Source organism: Oryctolagus cuniculus, chromosome 4 (genome assembly GCF_051225735.1).
Source record: "Oryctolagus cuniculus isolate XC-2025 breed Fujian yellow rabbit chromosome 4, ASM5122573v1, whole genome shotgun sequence".
NCBI lineage: Eukaryota > Metazoa > Chordata > Mammalia > Lagomorpha > Leporidae > Oryctolagus > Oryctolagus cuniculus.
Window position 1 is genome coordinate 140,971,117 of NC_142870.1, and position 12,987 is coordinate 140,984,103.

The window sequence follows — 12,987 nt, forward strand, 5'->3', positions numbered from 1 at the left end:
CCCAAGCACTTGGGCCATCCTCCACTGCACTCCCTGGACACAGCAGAGAGCTGGCCTGGAAGAGGGGCAACCGGGAAAGAATCCGGCGCCCCAACCGGGACTAGAACCCAGGGTGCCGGCTCCGCAGGCAGAGGATTAGCCAAGTGAACCGCAGTGCCGGCCACAGAGTCTTAAAAAACAAACAGCACAGCCCCTCACAATGCTGGGAATGTTTTAGAAATATAAACGTAGTGGGGACTCAAGGGTTGTGGGATGCTGCTGGCAAGGTCAGGGAGAGGTCAAGGGCGCTAGATGCCCTACAAAGCTAGGACAATCTGGCTCAGAGAGGAACTGTACCTGTACCTCACTCTCAGCAGCCCTGCCTGTCCTTCAAGCAGGTGAAAACCCGTTTATAGTGATGCGAGCCTGAAACTCAATTCTATTTTATATGTAAACACGAAAGTATTTTTTGCTCATTTTTTTTTTTTTGACAGGCAGAGTGGACAGTGAGAGAGAGACAGAGAGAAAGGTCTTCCTTTACCGTTGGTTCACCCTCCAATGGCCGCCGCGGCCAGTGCGCTGAGGCCTGCGCACTGCACTGATCTGAAGGCAGGAGCCAGGTGCTTCTCCTGGTCTCCCATGGGGTGCAGGGCCCAAGTACTTGGGCCATCCTCCACTGCCTTCCCGGGCCACAGCAGAGAGCTGGTCTGGAAGAGAGGCAACCAGGACAGAATCCGGTGCCCTGACCGGGACTGGAACCTGGTGTGCCGGTGCTGCAAGGCGGAGGATTAGCCTAGTGAGCCGCGGCGCCGGCTCTTTTTGCTCAATTTTAATAAACACTAAATTTTCTAGGAACACAATGGTGTCAGTTGAGGAGATGTCCTTTGTGTTGTTTGGAACTTTGACAAGTGTTGTTCCTTGCGCTGAGAATCTTGTCACCAGGGACAACACTCTTTATCAGATTTGAATGCCCCATTGCATTCGGGGTTTATTTACTCCTTATCTTAAAGTTTCCTTTCTTTTAGTTTGTTCATTTGAAAGCAGAGTTCCAGAGAGGCAGAGGCAGAGAGAGGGAGATAGAAGTCTTCTATCTGCTTGTTCACTCCCCAGTTGGCCACAACGGCCAGAGCTGCACTGATCCGAAGCCAGAAGCCAAGAGCTTCTTTCCAGGTCTCCCATGCAGGTGCAAGGGCCCAGAACTTGGGCCATCTTCTACTGCTTTCCCAGGCCATAGCAGAGAGCTGGATCAGAAGTGGAGCAGCCAGGACTCGAACCAGCACTCATATGGGATGCCAGCACTGCAGGCAGCGGCTTTACCTGCTACACCACAGCTCCGGCCCCTGGTTTCCTTTCTTTATGTTTATTTATTTGAAAGGCAGAGTCACACACACACACACACACACACACACGCACTGAGAGAAAGAGAGACAGAGACAGAGACCAATTTGCAGCCACTGGTTCATTGCTCAAATGTTTGAAACAGTCATGCTGGGTCAGACCGAAGCCAGAAGCCTGGAACTCAATCTAGATCTCCCAAGTGGGTGATCATCTTTTGGACCGTCACCTGCTGCCTCTCAGAATGGGCATTAGCAGGAAGTTAGATCAGAAGCAGAGGAGCTGCGACTCAAACTGAGGCGCTTTCATATGGGATGTGGGCATTCCAAATGGTTATCTAATATGCTATGCTGAATGCCTGCCGCTGATCCTTATTTTAAAATGTCAAAAGGAAAGAAAAAGTGTTGGCAATGTGAAAGTTTTTCCACCCACTAGTTCACTCCCCAAATGGCCACAGACTGAAGCCCAGAGCCAGCAGCTTTCTCCAGGTCTCCCACATGGGAGTGTTGGGGCCCAAGCACTTGGGCCATCTTCCACTGCTCTTCCAAGCACACCAGTAGGGAGCTGGATCAGAAGTGGAGCAGCCAGGATTCACATCAGCACCCACATAGGATGCTGGCTTCCCAGGTGGCTTAACCCATTAAGCCACAACACTGGCCCCAGCGATGTGAAAGTTTTAAGGCCAACACAACAGAGATTACACCAAGTGCTAAGGAGTGTTGTAAGATGAATACCTCAGTGGGACAATAAGTACCTTGAGCGCTGGAGCCCCTTTAGGGAGGTCAAGGCAGCCTTTTTGTGAGGTGATGTTAGGTAAAAGCTAAAAAATGGCCAAGAGCTAGCTGTGCAAAACTGCTGAGGCTCCCAAAGCTAGGCATGTCCTAGGAACTGTCAGAACAGTCATTCAACTGGAAGACAAGTGTGTACTGGGGAGAGAGCACCAGAGCTGGAGGTTTGAGTAGTAAAAGGGACCTTAATGGCCACAGCAAGAATAGTATTCTATAGGAAGTCGTTGGGAGGTGACCTGGCCAAAGTGCAAAATGAGCCTGGGAAAGCGAAGAAATACTCAGAAAGTGGTGGGGGCGTGGCAAAGTCACAGAGGCCAGTTTCACAGAGCTGCTAGAGGCCAAGTCTGGGCAATTTGTGTACCAAAATAAAAAGTGATAGTAATGACTTATACTTCACAGAGTAGAATAAATAGCCAGGAGTGTATACTGACGGAAGTAATAAATAAGGAATGAGAGATGCTTCATTACAGGAGATCAAATTGGTAAATACAGAAACAATGGCCAAAGAAGATCATCATTGAACAAACACTGTAGTCATAATTGTCACAAGCAAGCACCCTTAGTGGTTACTAAATTGGTGAAAAAGAATATTTGCATAGTCATAAAATATCTCTCTACAAGACGCTTACTAACCACAAACAGAAAACTCATGGCACCGGAGACACCTCCTTATGAGTGGCCAACATTGTCACTTGTAATGGGACAATCAACGTCACATGCCTTCTGATAAAATCACCGAGAGGTGCATGTTCTTGCCAAAAATGCCCACTTGAAATGAATCATGGATAAACATCAGACAGATACAGAGAGACTTTTTTTTTTTTTTTTGACAGGCAGAGTGGACAGTGAAAGAGAGAGACAGAGAGAAAGGTCTTCCTTTTTTCCTTTTCCGTTGGTTCACCCCTCAATGGCAGCTGCGGCTGGCGCTGCGGCCAGTGCACATCGCTGATCCGAAGCCAGGAGCCAGTTGCTTCTCCTGGTCTCCCATGTGGGTACAGGGCCCAAGCACTTGGGCCATCGTCTACTGCACTCCCGGGCCACAGCAGAGAGCTGGACTGGAAGAGGAGCAACCGGGACAGAATCTGGTGCCCCAACTGGGACTAGAACCCAGTGTGCCAGCGCCGCAGGCGGAGGATTAGCCTACTGAGCCGCAGCACTGGCCAAGAGAGACGTTCTACAAAATAACCAGCACGTACTCTTCAGAGGTGGGGCAGGCATCTGGCACAGTGGTTAAGATGCTGCTTGGGATGTCTGCATTCCAGATGGGACAGAGTCCTGGTCTGAGTCCCGGCTCCACTGCTTCTGATCCAGCTTCTTCCTAATGCACATCCAGGGAGGCAGCAGGTGGTGGCTCAAGTACTTGGGCCCCTACCAGGCTCCTGGTTTTGGTCTGACCCAGCCTAGGCTTTTTTTAGGCATTGAGAAATGGACCAGGGGATGGAAAAATCTCTCTCTGTCATTGTCTATCTCTTACTCTTTCAAATAAAATGAAAATAAACAAACACTTTCTTGGTATTGATGAATATTTTTTAAGAGATTTATTTATGTTTTTGAGAGGTAGAGTTAGAGAGAGAGAAAGAGGGAGAGACAGAGAGGTCTTCCATCCACTGGTTCACTCTCCAAATGGCCACAACAGCCAGAACTGGGCTGATCTGAAGCCAGGAACCAGGAGCTCCTCTTGGGGCTCCCACATGGTGCAGGAGCCCAAGTCCTTGGGCCATCTTTCACTGCTTTCCCAGGCTATTAGCAGGGAGCTGCTGGATCCAAGTGGAGAAGCTGGGACTCGAACTGATGCCCATATGAGATGCTGGTGCTGCAGGTGGAGGCTTAACTCACTATGCCACAGTGCTGGCCCTGTTGAAGATTATTCTATGGATTATTCATTCTATGGTTAAGACAAAGAAACTTGGCAAAGGGCAAATGAAAATGCCAAACTCTGTTGCAATCTTCTGAAACTATTAGGAAATAAAAAGGTGCATAATAAATACATTTAAAAAAATCACGTGCACATTGTGATATTGTGATATAACATGAAATAAATATTTTGGTTTTCATCCTCGTTCCCAACCAGAACTCCTAAAACGCTTGTAATCTCTTAAGCAACTGGGACAATGGAGGCAAAGGAATGTCCTTTGTTTTTCTTTATCTTCTTCTTTTTTTTAAAATTTTTATTTATTTATTTGAGGAGTAGAGTTACAGACAGTGAGAGGGAGAGACAGAGAGAAAGTTCTTCCTTCTGCTGGTTCACTCCCCAAATGGCCGCAACAGCCGGAGCTGCATCGTTCTGAAGACAGGAGCCAGGAGCTTCTTCCAGGTCTCCCACGTGGGTGCAAGCACTTGGGCATCTTTTACTGCTTTCCCAGGCCCTAGCAGAGAGCTGGATTGGAAGAGGAGCAGCCAGGACTAGAACCAGCACCATATGGGATGCCAGGGCAGCAGGTGGAAGCTTTAGCCCACTAAGCCACAGTGCCAGACCCTGTCCTTTGTTTTTCATAACAAGCCCCTTCCAGAGTACACACTCCGATGTTAATGAGGTGGCCTCTGAAAAGCCCTGGATATGGGGACTGCTTGGGAGGGGAACCAACCTCGTGATTACAGGATTGAAACTTTCAGCGCCAATGATGTAACTGGTCAGAGGGGGCTTGGAAGCTCTGGGCCACTCCTTGCTTCCCCTGGCTTGCCCTAGACATCTCTTCCATCTGGAAGAGTAAACAGGTAAAGTATTCCCTTGACTTCTCTGGGCCATTCCTGCAAGTTATTGTACCTCCCCTCATCTATAGTCAAGCAATCAGAAGCATGGCAGGCCTGGACTTGTGATTGGCATTGGAAGTGGGGCAGTCTTCATTGTGGGAATCTGAGGCTAACTCAACTTCTTGGATTCCTACCACCCATGTGGGAGACAAAGACTGAATTCCAGGCCTCCAGGCTCCTGGCATTGGCCTGACCCACCTCCGGCCATTCTGGGATTTTGGGAGTGAACCAGTAGATGGAAGATCTCTCTCTTGCTCTCTTTCTCTGTCTGCCTTTCAAACAAAAAAGCACTCTTGGGCCAGAGACTAACTTGTAAGTAGAAGAATTTGCTTCATTTCTCCTGAGTATGGAGAATCCCAGAGGCAAGGAGTGGCATCCCAGGGGGAGGTCCAAGGAAAATGAGGAGGATCAGGTCCCCCTCAGCCAAGCACTTCAGAAAAGGGGGTCCCTAAACAGAGGATCTCTGAAAACTGATAAAGGGGAAGGCACGGTGTGACAGCAGCCTAACACCTTAGCAGGAGACACACGTTCCTCCACTGCCCACTGAACTGCCTGCCGCCCATGGAGTTGCTTCACAGAGACCTTGTGCTGCCTGGTGCCAACAGTCACAGCAAAGCTCCAAAGGCGTTCCAGTGACTATGTGAATATGCTTTCCTATCTCAGAAGCCGCACTCCCAGTGGGATCCCATCATGGCAAGAGAGGCCAGGATCAAAACGCCAGCACGGATGCCATCAAAGGTGGACAGAGGAGAGACGCCCCTGGGAAGCGCTAAGACTGTGTTCTGCAGGGACCCATGGTCCTGAGCGGGCTCTTCCACTCCGGGAGGGGCTGCCTGCCCTTAAGTCTGCTGCCGTTGCCCATGGAAGAAGCGAACACAGCTGTGGAGACACCTGCACCGAGACTGTGCCGGCTCAGCTGTGTCAGAGGAGGAGGCAGTTCAGCTGCGGTTTCGTGCAGGGCAAGCCTGAGCTCCCGGAGGAAGGAAAGGGAGCGGGAGTGTGCTCCCCTTGCTTCCTGCCTGCGACTTCCCACCCCATACCTGGAAGACCTACATTGTGCCCAAATGTGTCCAAGGAGCAAGGTCATTATAAGAAGCCCTCAGTAGACTAAAACACCAGAGTCAAGGGACACTTGTGGCTTACTGGTCCCTTCTCTCCTGTGGCCTGCACTCTGGAGCAGCAATGGCTGTGGAATGCAGCCACGTGGAGGTGGATCCTCCAAGTCCTAAGGCCTGTCTCCTTTCAGATGCACCCCGCCCCCACCACCGCCAAGAAACTACTGGGCTTTGCTCACCAGCCGAGTCACTACAAGCAGCTTTGGAAAGGGGCAGTAGGGCCACCAAAACCTCAACAGGGCCGTCTCTGAGTCCGGCGTGATGGCTGCAGGCCCCAAACTCCTGGAGACCAACCCGCACTTCCCATTGTCGTGCGAGCACAAGAGTGGTCCCCGGCAAGTGTTCACACACAGCTGGCAGAGCCCAGGCTGGGCCTGTGGGGTCTCCGGTTCTGCTACTGTCTTTTCTCTCACCCCCCAAAAAGGGTCACAGCTGAAGCGGGGGATGCAGTCCGTCCACTCAGCACACAGTCCACGGAAAGCCTCCAAGTCCAGGACACTGGCCCAGCCACACTCCCCTGCTGACTCCCGCCCCAAGGCTGTGTCTCCCATTGTCAGCTTAGCAGGTAGCATTTGCTTTCTTCCTTTTAAAAATTGATTTTGTTATTTTTTTTAGTAAGCCAAGAAGAGCAGCTGGACTAATGGAAATACTAGTTACCAGCTATACATTGTGGCTTTCTGATCATAAATATTTCAAAAAGCACACCATTAATTCAAACCAATCCATAATACCTCGTAGCCCTGCATCTGAGATACTAGTCAGAAGAAATTTATTCACTAGTTTTAGTCCCAGTGAATCCATATGCAAACGTTTGGGTTGGATGATAGCAAGATAAGTTGTCTTCATTTTCTCAGTGTTACTTATGACCCAAACATTTCTAAGGCAATAACCTACTATGACTTTTTAATTCAATGAATTGCAATCTGAATATTTATTGACATTTCTTGAAAACCTGAGACTCAGCATTTGCATTTGCTCTATAATCCAGGTGCTAAATCTGGTTTCTGGATTTTTGTATTGTTTTTGCTTTCTTTTACAGGGTTGTTTTCTCCGTCTCTCCTTCCCTCCTCTCTCTTTGCCCTCCTTTAATCCTCCCCTTTGGAAAAATAAAATAATGCCCAGAACAGTCAGAGCAGAGTGGCAAGAAGGAGCCAGGAGGAAGCTGACTGAGCCAGGACCAGGATGGAGAGGTTTCTAGTGTGCCGTGTGCCCTCTGCCTGCCGTGTGCAGGGTATGATGGGAATCACCACTGGCTATTTTGTGTGCTTTGTGCCTGGCATGCAGAGTCATTGCATGCAAGTTAAAATGATCGAAGGGTTTCCTTTACTCTCTAGGGGACTTTGTAGGATTTGGGGAGGAACTACATGTTCACCAGGTTGCTAGGCTTAAGTCCAAGGTCTTTTACTACTTGCTCCTCTGGCTTGCTTTTCTCAACGTGCGTGGCGTTCTGCCTCAACCCCCACCCCTCCGCCCCCTCCCACGCTGTCAGGAGGAAGAGAGACAAAGAGTTGCAGCTGATGGACTCCAGGCACCTCAGATGAACTCCTCGGCCGGCCAAGGAAGGACCTGGTGTGGGGATCTTGCTGCTTAAGGGGAGCCGAGAGAAGAGATTTGCACTCTCCCTTCCCAGCTGGACATCAAGCCACAGCCACGCAATGGGATGAGGAATCTGCAGGCAGCCCTCCAAATTTCCACGAGGGCCTGCAAGACTCCAGAGTGGGTACTGAAGCAACGGAGCTGAAGACAGGGGCTGTGCCGAGATGTCGCTGCTGGAGGCAGACCTGTGAAACCCCCCCCGACAGGAACCGGAAGTGCATGTTACGGCATCTTCAAGGAAAGGCGGAAAAGGTGTTTAAAAAATCCCAGTTCACTAAACTGGAGTTAATTTGCCTGAAATTGCACCATAAAATGTCTATGTTTTGACAAAATAGGGGTTTATAAACAAAAATTGAAGTTTGGTGATGTCCATATTAACTGCGTATTCAAACAGCACCACCAAGAATGGGAAAAGTTGAAATGTGTTTTCTGGTATGATATAATGGGACTTCCCTAGTATTGCTGATAATACCCTGGCCGAAAGGACTTACTATGAATTTAATCACAAGGAAGCATTCAGTACTGATGACACGAGCTGTCTCAATGTCGGCATTAAGTGCTCCCAATACTAGTAGGTTTTGTGCTTTTAATAAAGCTGGAATTTATATAAAACAAATTAATAGTTGTATTCCACCACTAGGAGAGTTTATGTGCTCCTCCTACACCAAATCTCCCACTATACTTCCATTAGCAAGTGAGTCTTGTTTTGGGTAGCAGTTTCTTGGGCACATCCTTTTGCAAAAACCCCAGAGCTATGCAGTTAAGGCGCGTGTGTATTTTACCATGTATAAGTTGTGTTCCCTTTTAAAAAAGTGTCCTGATTTAAATGATAAATTATAGTTTTCCTAGTTATAAGGATGTTTTGGGGATTTTTTTTTGACAGGCAGAGTGGACAGTGAGAGAGAGAGACAAAGAGAAAGGTCTTCCTTTTGCCGTTGGTTCACCCTCCAATGGCCGCTGCGGCCGACGTGCTGGGGCCGGCGCACCGCGCTGATCCAATGGCAGGAGCCAGGTGCTTTTCCTGGTCTCCCGTGGGGTGCAGGGCCCAAGCACTTGGGCCATCCTCCACTGCACTCCCTGGCCACAGCAGAGAGCTGGCCTGGAAGAGGGGCAACCGGGACAGAATCCGGCGCCCCGACCGGGACTAGAACCCGGTGTGCCGGCGCCGCAAGGCGGAGAATTAGCCTATTGAGCCGCGGCGCTGGCCGTTTTGGGGATTATTGCAGAAATTTGCATAGGGAGTATTACATGATACCATAGCAATAGGAAATTTCTTGGTTTGAACTATTGTGGTTGTGTAGGAATATGTCTATAATATATAAAGAATATTACAGAAAGGCTAATGATTGGTCAGTGAGATACAGAACAAATACACATGTACCAGTTTTCAGTTTTGAAAATTATAAAATAAAAATTTGGAAAAATAAACAAATAAATAAATGGCACTTACTATCTTTCATTAAAAATAAAAAGAACCCAAACACTCATTAGCAGTTGCTGCTGGTTCTCCCTCCTCCAGGCCCTGACAACCATGGATGCACTTTCTGTCTCAGTGGATGGCCTATATTAGATGTTCCATATGAATGGAATCATACATAGGTAGCCTTTTGTGTCTGCTTTTTTCTTTTCTTTCTTTTTTTTAGATTTATTTACTTATTTAAAAGTCAGAGTTACACATAGAGAGGAGAGGCAGAGAGAGAGAGAGAGAGAGAGAGAGAGAGAAAGAGAGAGAGAGGTCTTCCATCCAGTGGTTCACTTCCCAAGTGGCTGCAATGGCTGGAGCTGCGCCAATCCAAAGCCAGGAACCAGGAGCTTCCTCCAGGTCTCCCACATGGGTGCAGGGGCCCAAGGACTTGGGCCATCTTCTACTTTTTCCCAGGCCATGGCGAGAGCTGGATTGGAGTAGAGCAGCTGGGTCTCGAACCAGCACCCATTTAGGATGCCAGTGCTTCAGGCCAGGGCATTAACCTGCTGTGCCACAGCGTCAGCCCCTGTGTCTGCTTTTTTCACCAAGAAAAATATACCAAGGCTTATTCGTGTTATAGCATACATCAGTACTTTATTTTTTTTTAAAACATTTATTTATTTATTTGAAAGGCAGAGTTATAGAGACAGAAGTAGGGGGAGGAGAGAAGAGAGAGAGAATGAGAGAGAGAGAGAGAGAGAGAGAGAGAGAGAGAATTCTTCCATCTGCTGGTTCACTCCTCAAATGGCTCCAGTGGCTGGGGCTGGAGCCAAACTGAAGCCAGGAGCATGGAACTCCATCTGAGTCTCCCATGTGGGTGGCAGGAACCCAAGCACTTGACCATCTTCTGCTGCCTTCCCAGGCACATTAGTAAGGAGCTGGATTGGAAGTGGAGCAGCCAGAACTCAAACTGGAGCTCATGGGTGCTGGCATCATGGGCAGCAGCTTCAGCTGCTGGGCTACAACACTGGCCCCTCTTTTTAAGGCCAAACAGCATAATGTTATATGGAAATGGGAGTAATCCATCCCCAACTGAGGGCCGTTTAAGTTGTTTCCATCTTCTGGCTATCATGAGTAATGCTGCGGTGAACATTTACACACACGTTTTTGCATCAACGTATACTTTCCATTTTCTTGGCGATGTATGAGGGTACTCTTGGAAAGATGAAATGAAAAGATAAGTTGATTTTGATGCAAATGTTCTTTGAAATCCATGCCTAATTTTTTCAGTAATGTGCATTTCCATGAACTTTTTGAAGACCCCTCATACACCAAGGAGCAGAATTGCTGGTTCATCCGGGTAACTGCTTACTTTTGGAAGAACAGCCAAGCTGGCTCCCACAGCTTGCATTTTACATTCCTACCAGCAATCTGTGAAGCTTCCTTTGTTCCCAAGGGTTCAACACTTGTTATTGTCCGTTTCTAGAAATTATAGCTGTCCTAGTGCCTGTGAGCTGATCTCTCCCTGTGGTTTTGATTTGTGTCTCCAAAATGAGTGCCAATGTTGAACAGCTGTTAGGAGCTTATTGGCCATGTGTGGAAAAATGTCAATTCAAACCCTTTGCTCATTGTAAAATTTGGGCTCTTTGTCCTTGTTAAATTTCTACTCGCAACAATTATACATATTTATGAAGTACAGTGTGACATTTCAGTTCAGGTATATGATGCATGCCAATCAAATCAGAGCAGTCAATATTTCTCTCTCCTTGACTTTATTTTGTGATTGGGGCCTTGGAGCCCTTCTCTCCTGTTTGCTCATCAAGTATGTAAGAGGTTGTTGTGAGCTGCAGTCACTTCACCGTGTTGTGTAACAATAGGAACTTATTCCCTCTCTCTCACTCTGATTTGCTACCTCTTATCCAACCTCCCTCTCTCTCTACCCCATCCCACAACTTCTAGGAATCACTAGACCAAGTTCAGACTAAGTTTTAAAAACACATATTTCTTCTCTGTGGTAGACGTTTATTTTGGAAGTGATTATAAGCAGGTTTATGCAGGACTTGCTTATTTTAAAGCTTATTTATATTTATTTGAAAGGCAGCGTGACAGATTAAGAGACTCACACATGCACACATAGAGTCCTCCGTCTGCAGGGTCACTGCAAATGCCTGCAACAGCCAAGGCTGGGCCAGGCCAAAGCCAGGAGCCAGGAGCGCCTCCATAGAGGTCTCTTGTGAGTGGCAGGGGCCCAAGTACTTGATCCATCATCCGCTGCCTTCCTGTTGCTTACCAGCAGGCAGTTGGTTTGGGAGTGGAGGTGGGACTCAATCCAGGCCCTTAGCTATGAGATGCGGGCATCCCAAGTGGTGGCTTAACCCGCACAGACAGTTAATTTTAGCTTCCACACAGGAGGGGGAACAAGCAGTACTTATTTTTCTGTGTCTGTTTGTCTTTTTACTGTTGAATTATAAGAGTTCTTTATATACTGGACACTATGCCTTTTTTACATTTTATTTGAAAAGAGAAGGAAGGGGGGGAGAGAGAGAGAAAGAGAGAGAGAGAGAGAGAGAGAGAGAGAGAGAGAGAGAGAGAGAGAGAGAAAGTGACTGGGAGCTTCCACCTGTTAGCTTTATGTCCCAAATGCCTGCAATGGCTTGGGTGGGAGCTGGCAACACAACCCAGATCTCCCACATAAGTGGCAGGAACCCAATTACTTGAGCCAGCAGGGGCTACATTGATAGGAAGCTGGATCAGTAGCTGAAGCCAGGGATCCAACCCAGGTACTCTGATGTGGGACGCAGATGTCTTAACTGCTAGGCTAAATATCCACTGCACCCACTGTGGATTTTATGAAATATAAATACAGATGTCTCTTGCCAGGCATCCTTGTGAGAGTGCTGTCGTCTCTGAACCCTGTGTGGCAATCCTTGGCACACTATTGTGATACTCTGGGAAGTCAGGGTGACCTGGATGTCCAACTACTTCCTTAAGGTCAGCCAACCCACGGGGGATTACCCCAAATGTTTCATTGTGGGAGCAGACAATGAGGGCTCCAAGCAGATATGGCAGAGCCCCATGTCCCTCCACGGGAAGGCCAGGGCGCTGATGGGCAAGAACATCGTGATGGACAAGGCCCTCCACGGGCATACGACAGGCAACCTGGCCCTGGACAAGCTGCTGCCTCCCGTCTCGGGGGAGGTGGGCTTCTCGTTCACCGCGGATAACCACACTGAGATCAGGGACATGCTGCTGGCCAGCGAAGCGTCTAGACTGGTGACCTTGTGCTCTGGTGGAGTTACTGTGCCAGCCCAGAAGACCTCTTTCTTCCAGGCTTTGGGCGTCACCACTTCCATCTCCAGGGGCAACTACAGAGCCCTGAGTGATGTGATGCTGATAGAGCCTGGAGACAAAGTGGGACCCAGCAAAGCCACACAATGTAGCCTCCTGCCTCTCCTCGGGCTGACCACACACGCAGCTACTCCACGACACCAGCATCTACAGCCCCGAAGGGCTTTGACATCACAGAGGAAGCTCTGCCCACTCACCTCCTGGGGGCTGAGCGCAACGTTGCCCGTGTGTCTGCACACTGTCAGACACACCCCCCTTCCGCCACCAGTGGGTTCCAGTGGGACCTGAGTCCTCCTTCCTGCTTGCTGACAGGGTCAGGGCTCTCCTGGCTGACCCACCTGCGCTTGTGACTGCTGCCCTTGTGACTGCCGTCCCCACTGCTGCTGCGGCCAAAGCTGACAAAGAGTCAGAGGAGCTAGATGAAGATACGGAGTTTTGGCCAGCGCCGCAGCTCACTTGGCTAATCCTCTGCCTGTGGCGCCCGCAACCCGGGTTCTAGTCCCGGTCGGGGCGCCGGATTCTGTCCTGGTTGCCCCTCTTTCAGTCCAGCTCTCTGCTGTGGCCCGGGAAGGCAGTAGAGGATGGCCCAGGTGCTTGGGCCCTGCATCCGCATGGGAGATCAGGAGGAAGCAGCTGGCTCCTGGCTTTGGATAGATGCAGCGCGCTGGCC

At 49.1% G+C, this 12,987-nt stretch overlaps 1 pseudogene; it reads left to right on the forward strand.

Moving 5' to 3' along the window:
- Positions 1-12,667, forward strand: part of LOC149127143 (large ribosomal subunit protein uL10 pseudogene) — a 32,424-nt pseudogene extending 19,757 nt beyond the window's left edge.
- Positions 12,668-12,987: the final 320 nt, after the last annotated feature.